The sequence below is a fragment of the Canis aureus genome, unplaced genomic scaffold (genome assembly GCF_053574225.1).
Source record: "Canis aureus isolate CA01 unplaced genomic scaffold, VMU_Caureus_v.1.0 ptg000140l_RagTag, whole genome shotgun sequence".
Lineage (NCBI taxonomy): Eukaryota > Metazoa > Chordata > Mammalia > Carnivora > Canidae > Canis > Canis aureus.
The window spans coordinates 131,324-142,084 of NW_027554446.1; the positions used below are offsets into that span (position 1 = coordinate 131,324).

The 10,761-nt window shown below is 55.4% G+C and overlaps 1 long non-coding RNA gene across 4 annotated transcripts; it reads left to right on the plus strand.

The window, feature by feature from the left end:
• The first annotated feature begins 1,130 nt into the window (after nt 1-1,130).
• LOC144309659 (uncharacterized) lies at nt 1,131-7,953 on the plus strand. 4 transcript variants are annotated; one of them, XR_013375593.1, is made up of 5 exons: nt 1,131-1,859; nt 2,092-2,890; nt 4,355-4,550; nt 5,158-7,088; nt 7,205-7,953. It is a non-coding gene; the product is annotated as an uncharacterized LOC144309659 (long non-coding RNA). The 4 variants fall into 4 exon arrangements; XR_013375592.1 differs by having other exon boundaries at nt 1,138-2,890; XR_013375594.1 differs by having other exon boundaries at nt 1,138-2,375.
• The last annotated feature ends 2,808 nt before the right edge of the window (nt 7,954-10,761 follow it).

Genomic DNA, 10,761 nt, shown 5'->3' on the forward strand with positions numbered 1-10,761 from the left:
TCACCCTTCAGAGCCAGGGCTAGCAGAGCTCATCTCGACAAGCGTGCTAACCATCCCCACTGTGGGGAGCAGAGCTCCTGGCCCCCATCTTTTAAACCTCAGAGCTCCAAAAGCAAACAAACAAACAAACAAAAAACAAAAAACAACCAAACAAAAAAACCTCAGAGCTCCAGACAGACAACCCGACAGCCTGGGCTTGAACCTCAGCTCGGCCACTCCCTATATGCATGACCCCGGGGTCCCTGGCTTAGCAGAGGGCCTGGCCTTCCTCATCCAGCTCCTGGATCTAGTGATGCACAGCAACTATTAAGTAAGTTAACAGGTGTGGGGAGCCTGGGTGGTGCAGTCGGGGAAGCATCTGACTCTTGGCTTCGGCTCAGGTCATGACCTCAGGGTCGTGAGATCGAGCCCCATGTTGGGTTCTGTGCTCAGTGGAGAGTCTGTTTGGAATTTCTCTCCCTCTCACTCTGCCCCTCCTGCTTGTGTGCTGTCTCTCTCTCCCAGATAAATAAATCTTTAAAAAAAAATAAGTTAACAGGTGAAAGTCATTTAAACCAGTGCTTCAGAAATGGTCTGCCAATTTTTGGTGGTGGTTTCTCCCTCTCGACGGGGTATGCCTACCCACCCCCCTGAACCCCCAACCCCTATTCCGTTATATGGAGAGGATATGATCTTACTGTGGTAACCATGGAAGGAGCCCTAATGGACACCTGCCCTGGTGTGTATCCAGTTCCAAGAACTGAGGACTCTGTTTGTGGGAGATTATCTTGACCTCTAACCAGTTTCAAAGAACCCACATGGCGGACCATCCCCTTATGCAGGGAGGTCATTGGGCAGCCTGCATCGTGAGGAAGACACCAGGAGTCTGCATGGCAAACTTGCTTTACTGAGATGTGGGGTTTCATTTCCGTTTCTGAAAAGGTCAAGGTGAATGTTTAGGAACAACAGCTTTAAAGCTTTTTCTAGGCTCTGGGGGCACTGGGGTGGCTCAGTAGGTTGGGCATCCGCCTTCAGCTCGGGTCACGATCCCAGGGCCTGGGATCGAGCCCTGCATCGGGCTCCCTGCTCAGTGGGGAGTCTGCTTCTCCCTCTCCCTCTCCCCCTCCCCTTGCTCTTTCTCAAATAAATAAGGCTTTTTAAAAAATAAATTAATTAAATGAAATAAAATTTTTTTTTCTAGGCTAAAATACGACAGCCTGTAGCCAAACCTTGGCCCTCGAGCTTGTAACTCCTGTTACTCGCGTGTGCAACAGCTTTCTGGTGACCGTCAAGCTGCAGCACAGCAGAGACAAGGCCTCCCATTCTCGTGAGTCCCTCCATCTTCACATGAAGGTGGCAGCCCCATCTCAGCAGGGCCCTCCGCTTTAACACCCGCATGGAAGAGCCACCCTCCTGGGCCTGACAGCGCAGAGCTTTAAAAGCTTGTGCCAGCGAGTAGTCACCAAAAAGCTCTGCTGCCTGCAAGCATTCATGGAAAGATGTGGATTGACCTGTTCCCAGTGGGATCCCTAGACGGGCAGCATGAGCATCGCAGGAGCTTATTAGAAATGCAGATCCCCGGGCCCCACCCAAGAACTACCGCATCAGAAACTCTGGGGGCATAAAAAAAAAAAAAAAAAAAAAGGAAACTCTGGGGGCAGAAGAGGGATCTGTGTTCTAACAGCGCTCACATGGCCCAGATGCACTTAGGCTGGAGAACCACCACTCTGGATATTCAAGAGCATCCTTGGTTACACCGGGTTGGCCCTGCACCGTCCCGCCTTCCTCCGAGTCACAGACCTGCTCTCTGATGCTTACACCTCCGTGGAGAGATGTGACAGGAGATGAACCCAGACGTACCTTGAAGTTCCAAAGTCTCTGTAAGAATATGGTGTTTTGGGGGGTGGGGGGAGCCCAGAGGGCTGGGGCATCTCTACCAAAGCACGTAGACAATGTCATCTACCGAGAATTGACTGATCTAGAAAGCTCTAGACCACCCTAGACCATATCCATGCCACATTTAAGGATTATAGCAGACCGTTTTATCCTAGCTTTGTTCGTGGTTTCATCTTATTTTTTTCTACCTTTATTTGCCTTACTTATAAAAATAAGGTTGCAAGCAAACTGCCTTACGTTCATTTGGCGACAAGGCCAAGCGTACTAAGCCTGTTGAACATTCTGCAAAGACCCACAACGTCTTTAAAGCACCGTCCAAGCCGGGGGAGAAAACGCAGTTTGGATTTTCAGGTCTTCAGCCCCAGCCTCCAGTTGGTACAATGTGGAGAAGCGCCTGCGATACTCTCGATACCCTCGTCTACGCACTAGAGGGCACCCTTGCCCTAGAGTCGGGCTGGCCGTCACCAGGCCCTGGGCAGGCTCCAGGGGCCGAAAAAGCGGTAAGAAAAAGACCCACTCCAGACCCCAGAACCATCTGAGCTGCAAGATGCTGCGAGATGCAGGCCCCTCTCAGCCTGGCTCAGTAAGCAGGGACCTGGGGACACCAGGAGCTGCAAACCCGGGCCACTCGCTCTGCATTTGTAGAGATGCCCACGCTTGCCGAGTGCTATGAGGATAAAAAAAGACGGTACCGCTGAACATCTGAGATCACATCACTTTACAGAACATTCTCCCCCCACACGCAGACATGCACAGGTGCTCACCACCTCGTGACAGCAGCCCCAGCCCCCTGGATGGCTAGTTCCATCACCCCACTTGCAGATGAGGAGTGTAAATCCCCAAAGTGCAAAGTGACTTGCACGACCTGATGTCTGGGCCCATTGCTGGCAGAGCCTGGGGAGGTGTCACCCGGCCAGGGTGGTTTTCATGTTAGCACAGCACCTCCCCAAAGGCAAACATGAGCCTGTTCTCAGGAGCGCCGGCCTCAGTGACCCGGAGCTGGGATAAACCTGGGGTGAGTGTGGCTGACGGAGCCCAGGGCGCGTCCCCAGGAGCCCTGGCCCATTGCACACAGCGGTGGGGGGAGTCACGGCTGGGAGGTCTGCAGCCCCTTTCTCTGCCTTGAGACTTCCCTCCGCTGTTAAGAACCTCATCAGGTTATGCTCCACATTATGTTACAACTGCTGCTGTATCTCACCCTATTACCAAGTGAGGTAGGAATGGGTGTGGGCCTCAGAGCATGTTGCCGGTGGGCCCCGAGGGACCTGCCTGCACCCCCCTCCCATCCCGGCATCACCCAGCAGGGTCCTGCCCCGGAGGAGTTTGGAAAATACAAGAAAGAGACAAGGCACCTGCCCCAAATCCCCAGAGGCCTCCCCGCCCAGAGGACAAGCGACCCCTCCGGGTGGTGTTCCTGCCCCAAGGCCGACGGTAGAGCGTGGCCTCCCTGCCACCCAGCCCGACACCCCCGGCACCCCTGACAGCGGTCCCTCCAGGCCAGAACTGCCCTCACACAAATGGCCCAACAAGGAACAGCCGCCAACTTGCACAGCCACTTCGCATCAGGATCAAAAACATGGGCTAAATACACCAGCCCCAATTTTTCTCTGTACTTACCCCCTTTCTGTCCTGTCCTAATAAATATTTTATGTCAAAAGCAATCCCCAACAGGGTTTCTGGGCAGACAATGACAATGTGAGCCTTTCCTACATCCACAAGAAGGGGGAGTCTGTTGAAACCTATGTACGACCCCAAGGATACGTCCCCCCTTCATCACGAAAGCTGCCTCCGTTCCAGCCCCGGGTGTCTGTGAATTCCTGCCTGGTCCACACGGGCGGCCCGCAGCGCACGCTGCCTTCAGATTCCAGCTCCGTCGGCGAGGACACACCATCGTCCCTGCAAGGCGGCAGCCCTGCCTCTCCCTGTGTCCCCCGTGGTGTGTGAATCCAAATGCTGGGAGAAAGGGATCTGGAAATAAGCTTTGCTTTGCGTACATAACTATATTCTCTGCCCCAGGAGAACATCCACCCAGTGAGTGAGCCATGGCTCAGCAGGGCTCGTGCGTGGAGCCGTATGAGCATCCCTTCCCAGCCACCACCCTCGGTTTTCCCCCCTCGGTTGTCCCTCCCCGAGGACGAGAACTGGAGGGGGGGCAGGCTCCGTGGCTGAGCCCCCGGGGGGAGCTGTAACCACTCCTTGGGGGACCTTCATCTCGGGGCAAGAGGCCTGGTCATGGTAACTGAGGCCGGGGGCACAGAAGGCAGGCCCCATGGTATTTTTAAGGGCCATGAAAATGTTTTAATTTATTTTAAAATCAGAAGAGATAAAAAAGAACACGAATTTCTAGGCTGAAGGAAATGTCTTACTATATAATGTCAATGTGGTTGTATGGAAACCAACACAGCTTTTGGTTCTGTTATACAGTTTTTTGTTTGTTTGTTTGTTTGCTTGCTTGCTTGCTTTGTTTTGTTTTTTTTAGGAAGGAAGAGGCCCATGAAGGCCAAAGCACCTCGGACAGTCTGCATGAGGCCGGGAGCAGCCCCGGAGGAAGGGACCTGTGTCCCCAAGCAGGATCCCTTAGGCACCCCTGCAAGTGGGCCCCAGGAAGCCCCCCTCTCCGTGGGAGCCCCTTCTCCGCCCTGAGGGTCGAGCTTCTGCACCCACCACCCCAGGACGTGGGTTCTACATAGCTCACGTAGTTTCCCTTTGCCAAGAGACTCTTGAAAAATTGGGGGAACTTTGCAAAGGGCCTCCTCCTCCAATTCTGGGTCCCAAACGCTTTCCTATGAGGCACAGAGGGCACAGAGGGCCGGCCAGGTGCAGAAAGCCGGGTAGATGAAACTCTGAGCCTTTCCCTGAAACAAATCCTATGGCCAAGCCCCAGGCGTACCCTCCTTTCCGTCTTTCTTATGATAATATTCACCTAACAAAACTCTCTAGGATTCAGCGGCACCGAGCCTGGCCACACTGTGGTGCTGCCCTCCCCACTCTCTGTTCTAGAACATTCTCACCCCACTGAAAGGAAACCCCGCCCCCATGAAGCAGTGGCGCCCTCACCCCCACCCTATTCCAGGCCCTGGCGATCCTTACCCCGTTTCCTGTCCCCTTCATAGCCGCAGAATCATACAATACGTGATCCTTTTGTTTCCAGCTCCTTTCACGGGCATAATGTTTTCAAGACTCAACTACCCTGTAGCATGTCAGGACTTCACTCTTTGTAGGGCTGAGGAACATTCTACTGTTCCCTTCCTTTTATTTTATTTTTTTCCCTCCCCTTTGTAGGCAGGAGAGCACTCAGATGGGAAAGCGAAACCCTCCGTGACGGACACCGTCCAAGCCCACTGGCAAGCCCTCAGCTTGGGACATAGGGACAGGGACACAGGTCCTGTCAGCCCCAGGACGGCGGCATGCACAAAATCAGACGCACGTACATGCACCGCAGGATCCTCCCCTCTGCTCCATTCTCCGGGGCCCAGGAGTCCAGGGCTGATTCAGCACTGACATCAGAGGATTCTAGAAGCAGCATGGCAAGCAGGGTCTCCAGGGTCTTGGCCATCAACCCATCTTACTGACCCTCTGGCAAACGCTGGGGCCTGGGCTTCCTGTTCCCCCTCCTCCATGAGGCCAGGGAGGACCAGCCTTGGGTCCTGGGAGAGGCAGACTCAGGAAGGGGGAGGCAGGAGGGAGCCGAAGGAAGGGGACGGCCTCCCCAGGAGCTGAGGGAGACCAGGGGATGGGCAAGCGGAGGACCCGGCCCTCCTGGGGCTCAGTGTGCAGTGCTGGGGGAGCAAGGGCAGCAACGAGGCTCCACGCTTTGAACACTGCGAGAGCTTTCCCCGCAAGTGAAGGAGGGTGAAGAGAGGGAGAGGGCACGGCCCCGCGACGGACAGCCCCCCAGGCCTCTCCGGCCACCGCGAAGGCCGCTTCCCGTTGACCAGGTCCCACCGCCGCCCCACCTCCCAACGGCGAGGGAGCAGGGGCCACAGCTCTGCTCCTCTTCCCAAACTCACCACAGTTTCAAAGCAACGGGGACAAGGGATCTCGAATTGTCAAGTCAGGAGACTCAAGTCACTGCAGATGCTCGTTATTTAAAAAAAAAAAAATGCACAAAAGTACAAAGATGTTCATGACAGCCTTGGGGTGAGAAATGGAAACCCAAAGACCCAGCACTGGGGACATGCTGAGGCAACAATGGTCCACTGAGTCAGTGGTCCTCGTGCCACGAAGGATCGTGAACAAGGTACACTGTGACGTGGGTACGTCTCCTGTCGTGTAAAAGTGACGGAAGAATGGAAGGGACCCGCTACTGTGGCTCTGTCACATTGCTGTGATACGGATATCCGGTCGAGCGCGGCAAGGGGACCTCAGACATATTTCATCCCCAGGCCACTGCCAAGGGCTCGAATTTTCTGACACCGTTTCAACGTGTCCCTTGCGTGAAAATGAACAGTAACAGCCTCCGTGCTCCTCGCTGTCACGTTTACCTCCGTGACGTTTCCCATCACCTCCCCTCCTTTCGGGACAGGATTTGGAAGAGCTTTCCTGGAAGAGAAGCTCGGCCACCCCTACCACAAACGTGTTCGTGTGTATCCACGTGCACATACACACACACACGCACATGCACACACGTGCGCACACGCACTTGCATCCTGCAGGGCCACTTAGCAACTCTCAAGTCAGGGCAGTTGGTGGCACTTGGGGCCAGGCCATCAGTGCTGGGAGCACACAGCAGCTCTCCCCTTTCAAGGGCTGTTTGCTCAAGGCTCAGAGCTGCAGGGCAGGGCAGGGCTACAAACAGAGGAAGACTCTTCGATGCCCAGAAGGAATCCCTGTTTTCCATCCCCTCCCACACGTGCCCAGTGGTCCTTGGAGGATGGGAAGGCAGGAGGAGAGGGGGAGAGAGGGGTGCAGCCAACATGGGAACATGGACAGAGGGATCCCCCCGGCGACGCGGAGCAAGGCTGAGACTCCAGTTTCTCCTCCAACTGTGAAGATTTCCACACCCCACCTTGAACCTGGAAATCCACTTATGGGGACCAACGGTCCTTCGGTGGCAGCTGGGTGCCAGGCAGGCCCAAGAACATAACTGAAGAGTCTCCAGGTATCTCCAGGATGTGCAGCTCGAGAGGAGAAAAAAAAAAAGTGGAAAGCGGAGGCCAGGAATGCACCTGCACTTTGCATCTTACGACTGAAATGCCCAGTCTGACCGAAAGGTAAAATGGAGAAAAGGCGGTTTACAGGCCTCGTCTATATGAGACGAAGCCAAAGCCGGTGGTCGTCTGCTGGGTACTGCCATTCAGCAAACCGTGATCCTGGGGTTTTTTTGCAGGTATTATTCGGGCGAGGAAACAGAACAAGACGAGAGATGTCGGAACAGGAGAGAGAAAAGGAACACGAGAGGCTACGCTGGAAGGAGGATCAAACCACCTGCTGTGAGATCAGGACTCTCCAGGATGTAACGTGGGCCTGGAACAGGGGCCGGAAAGTACAAGCTGATGGCAAGGAGGCAGGATGCTGCAGAGAGGGCTGCCAAGTGCCAGGGGGTTCGGAGCAGCGAGTGCTTGGAACGGTGCTGGAGAACAGAAGGAAACCCACCGGAGCACCCCCGAGGGATGGCAGCTGGGAAAAGCATGGACTGTGTGGCCAGGGGTGCTTGAGGTGGGGGTGGGGGGCTTCCCCAACAGCCCACACCCACCTCGAGGTTGCCACCAGGCATCTACCCCCCTGCCTTCTCCCCCCGATGGCAGCAGCCACAGCCCTGCGGCCTCCCTGTGGCACATCTGTGGGCCACCGGCCTCGGAGCAAGGGCTTGGTCACCTGCTCTGGCCACACTGTGGCTTTGCCCCCTCTCCCCCTCCGGCCAGCCCGCACCCCCATGCCCTGGCTTCTGCATCCACTTCCTCCTGGCCGTTCCGAGCAGCAGCACCCCGGTTGCTCCCCTATCTGGAGCGGGTGCTACCGTCCACCCAGCCTCAAGCTGTCCACCTTGTATATTCCCTTCCCTGCCCCTTGGGGAGCCTCCGAGAACCAGACACCCCAGAATGTGCTGGCTGAATGAATAAATGGCTCCTCTCTGTCTCCCTGCCTCCTTGGATTGGGGCTGGGGAGGGAGGAAGGGAGGGAAAACCCTGAAAATACATCTAAATGGGAAATTTAGAAAATACATCTAAAATAAAAAAAATTTATTTTATTATTTTATTTTATTTATTTTATTTTATTATTTTATTTTATTATTTTATTATTTTATTTTATTTTATTATTATTTCTTTATTTTATTTTATTTTTATTTTTTATTTTTTATTTTTTATTTTTTTACCTTTGCATAGAACAGCCCTGAGAATCAGCCAGGGAAGAGAAAAATCAGCTGCAGCCATGGGGAGCGTCGGAGAGAGGAGGGAATTTGCCAACATCCTCCCAGATGCTCTCTGGGGAGCAGGAGCGAGGCCATGGGAGGGTCAAGTCCTTCCTGGCTGGGAGGAGGGTTGGCACAAGTTCCAATCTTCCACTTGCTTTAATTGCCAGGAAACAGAGCTTCTCCGTCTGTCATTATGACTTAATTAAGCCGAAACCGCCCGGAAGGAGGAAGCCAGGTCCATTAAAGCTGGCTGGCAAGGTGGGGTGTACAGCTTGGGAGCCCCCGGCGGGAGGCACAGAAGACAGGGCTCAGACCCCCAGGTGGGGCCCCCGTCCCTCCCAGCACACCCCCCAACCAGGTGCATGCTTCTGATCAACCCGTATTGGGGCCCGCAGTTAAGTCTGGGGACACACACACACACACACACACACACACACACGACTCAACGAAAAGTCAGTGGTGGCCCCTTGGCCACTTCTCAGAACCCCCGAGTGAAGGAAGCCAGATGTCCTATGACTGCGTGGACACAAGATGCCCCCATAGGGCAAATTTGCAGAGCAGATGACCCAGGGCTGGCCAGGCAGCAGGAAATCTGGGCCCGTGTGAGGAGGGAGACAGAAATGTCTCGAAACTGCACTGTGGTGATGGTCACACGACTCTACCTATCGACTGAAGTTCACGGAGTCAGACCTTTACAGAGGATGAATTTTGCTGGATTTAAGTTATTTCTCAATAAAGCTGTTCTTTTGTTTAAAGGTTGGTGTCCACGTAGGCGGCTCATAGGAAAGAATGAAGCTTCATGTTCGGAGCCACCACCTGCCCCCCAGGTGCCCAAGTCCCCCGCTGACGGTCGTGGGCTGCACAGACCGCAGGCTCCCAGGTCAGCTGTCTGACCTTGGGTGCGCTTCTGGGTTTTCTCAGCTGTAAAGTGAGGCTAATAATAGTCACCTGCAGGTGTAATGTCACCAGAAGGTGGCATGTCATACACACGCAAGTGCCACTTCAGTGCTTTTCCTTCCAAGTTAGCAGGTACTTAAAGAGATCTCTGCGGTGTGCCTGGCCCTGTGTCTGATGCTCCGGGCGACAGTCCTGTTAGAGAACGTGCTCTGGATTTTCAAGTTTGCCGCCTTGTAGATGCACTCAAAAGGCAACTCAAGGTAGCTGAGAATAAAACCTCGTAACCAAGGTCTAAGGAGTCAGGGCTGAAAAATCCAAAGGTCGAGCCACGGCCTGGAGGAGACGGGTCCCCAGGAGAGGCTCTCAGGGGAGCTGGGGGCCGAGCCGGCTCTGAACAGAGGCCGGAGCCTCAGGGAAGCACACGGCCTTCCAGTCGTGGTTTAAAATCCCCGCTCTGCCCCTCACCAGCCGTGACGGTGGGCAGGACAACACTGAACATCTCAAGCCACATCAGTAAAACCAGCTGCAGAGTGGAATCCCTCCCAACGTTGATGTCAGGAGCAGTGACGCTGCACGGGCAGAGCCCGACACGCAGTAGGTGCGCAGTTACCATCTGGCATCTGTGCCTTTAAGGAGAGGCAGCATGCGAGGGTCAAGGAGGCAGGGGGGAGGAGGAGGAAGGAGGGAGAGGGAGGACAAGAAAGGGGAGGGAGAAGAAGGAGGGAGGATGAGGGGGAGGAGGGAGGGAGGAGGAGGGAGGGAGGAGAAGGGAAGGGGAGGAGGGAAGGGGAGGAGGGAGAGGGAGGAGTTGGAGGGAGAGGAGGGAGAGGAAGAGGAGGGAGGATAAGGGGGGAGGGAGGAAGAGGGAGGAGGAAGAAGGAGGACCCCTTAAAACAGTGAAGGAGGCCCCCCCTAAGTGGGGCAGACTCCAAAAGATAGGGAAGACAAGACAATTTCCTTCAAGGCACAACGGGTCCCCCTCGGCACCATCTCAGCCGCTTCATGAGGCGAATGCGTCGTCAGCAATGATGAAAACTGAGGGCGGCCCCCCAGGGTGGGGGCAGCGTGCCAGGCCCAGGGCTTGGGGCCTGCGGGGCCCGTGGGGGCTGGGCCGGGAGAAGAGCAGGGGAGAGCCCCCCCGAGCGAACCCCGTCCTCCTCGCACCACGCCGGCCTCTCGGTGACACGGGCAGGGACACGCTGGCTTCTCCAGGCCCTCTGTCAAACACAAAACATACTGATTTACTGATGCAAACTCTCCCGCAAGGTGATCTGCTGACAGGTGGCGGGAACCACACCGAGTGTCTGCGAGGGAGCACCCGCCTGTAGGGTCAACGGGGCCCCACGGGCCACCGGGTGACCCTGAGCAAGTCACTAGACCTTGCTGAGCCTTGGGCTCTGCTGCTGCAAACTGAGGACAAACAAAGCCCTTGCAAGGCTACGCAGCCTGGTGCTTGGAGCACGACGGCTGAGCCCAAGAGCTCGTCTGGGGCCCCTCTCTGCGTCTGACCTTGCTCCTTGGTAAAACCCAGATGATGGCTATGCCTTCCCAAGGGCCACCGTGAGGACCGTGAGCGTGCATGTCTGTGCAGCCACGTGTCTGAGCAAGCTTCCACGGGGGCCGATCTGGGCATG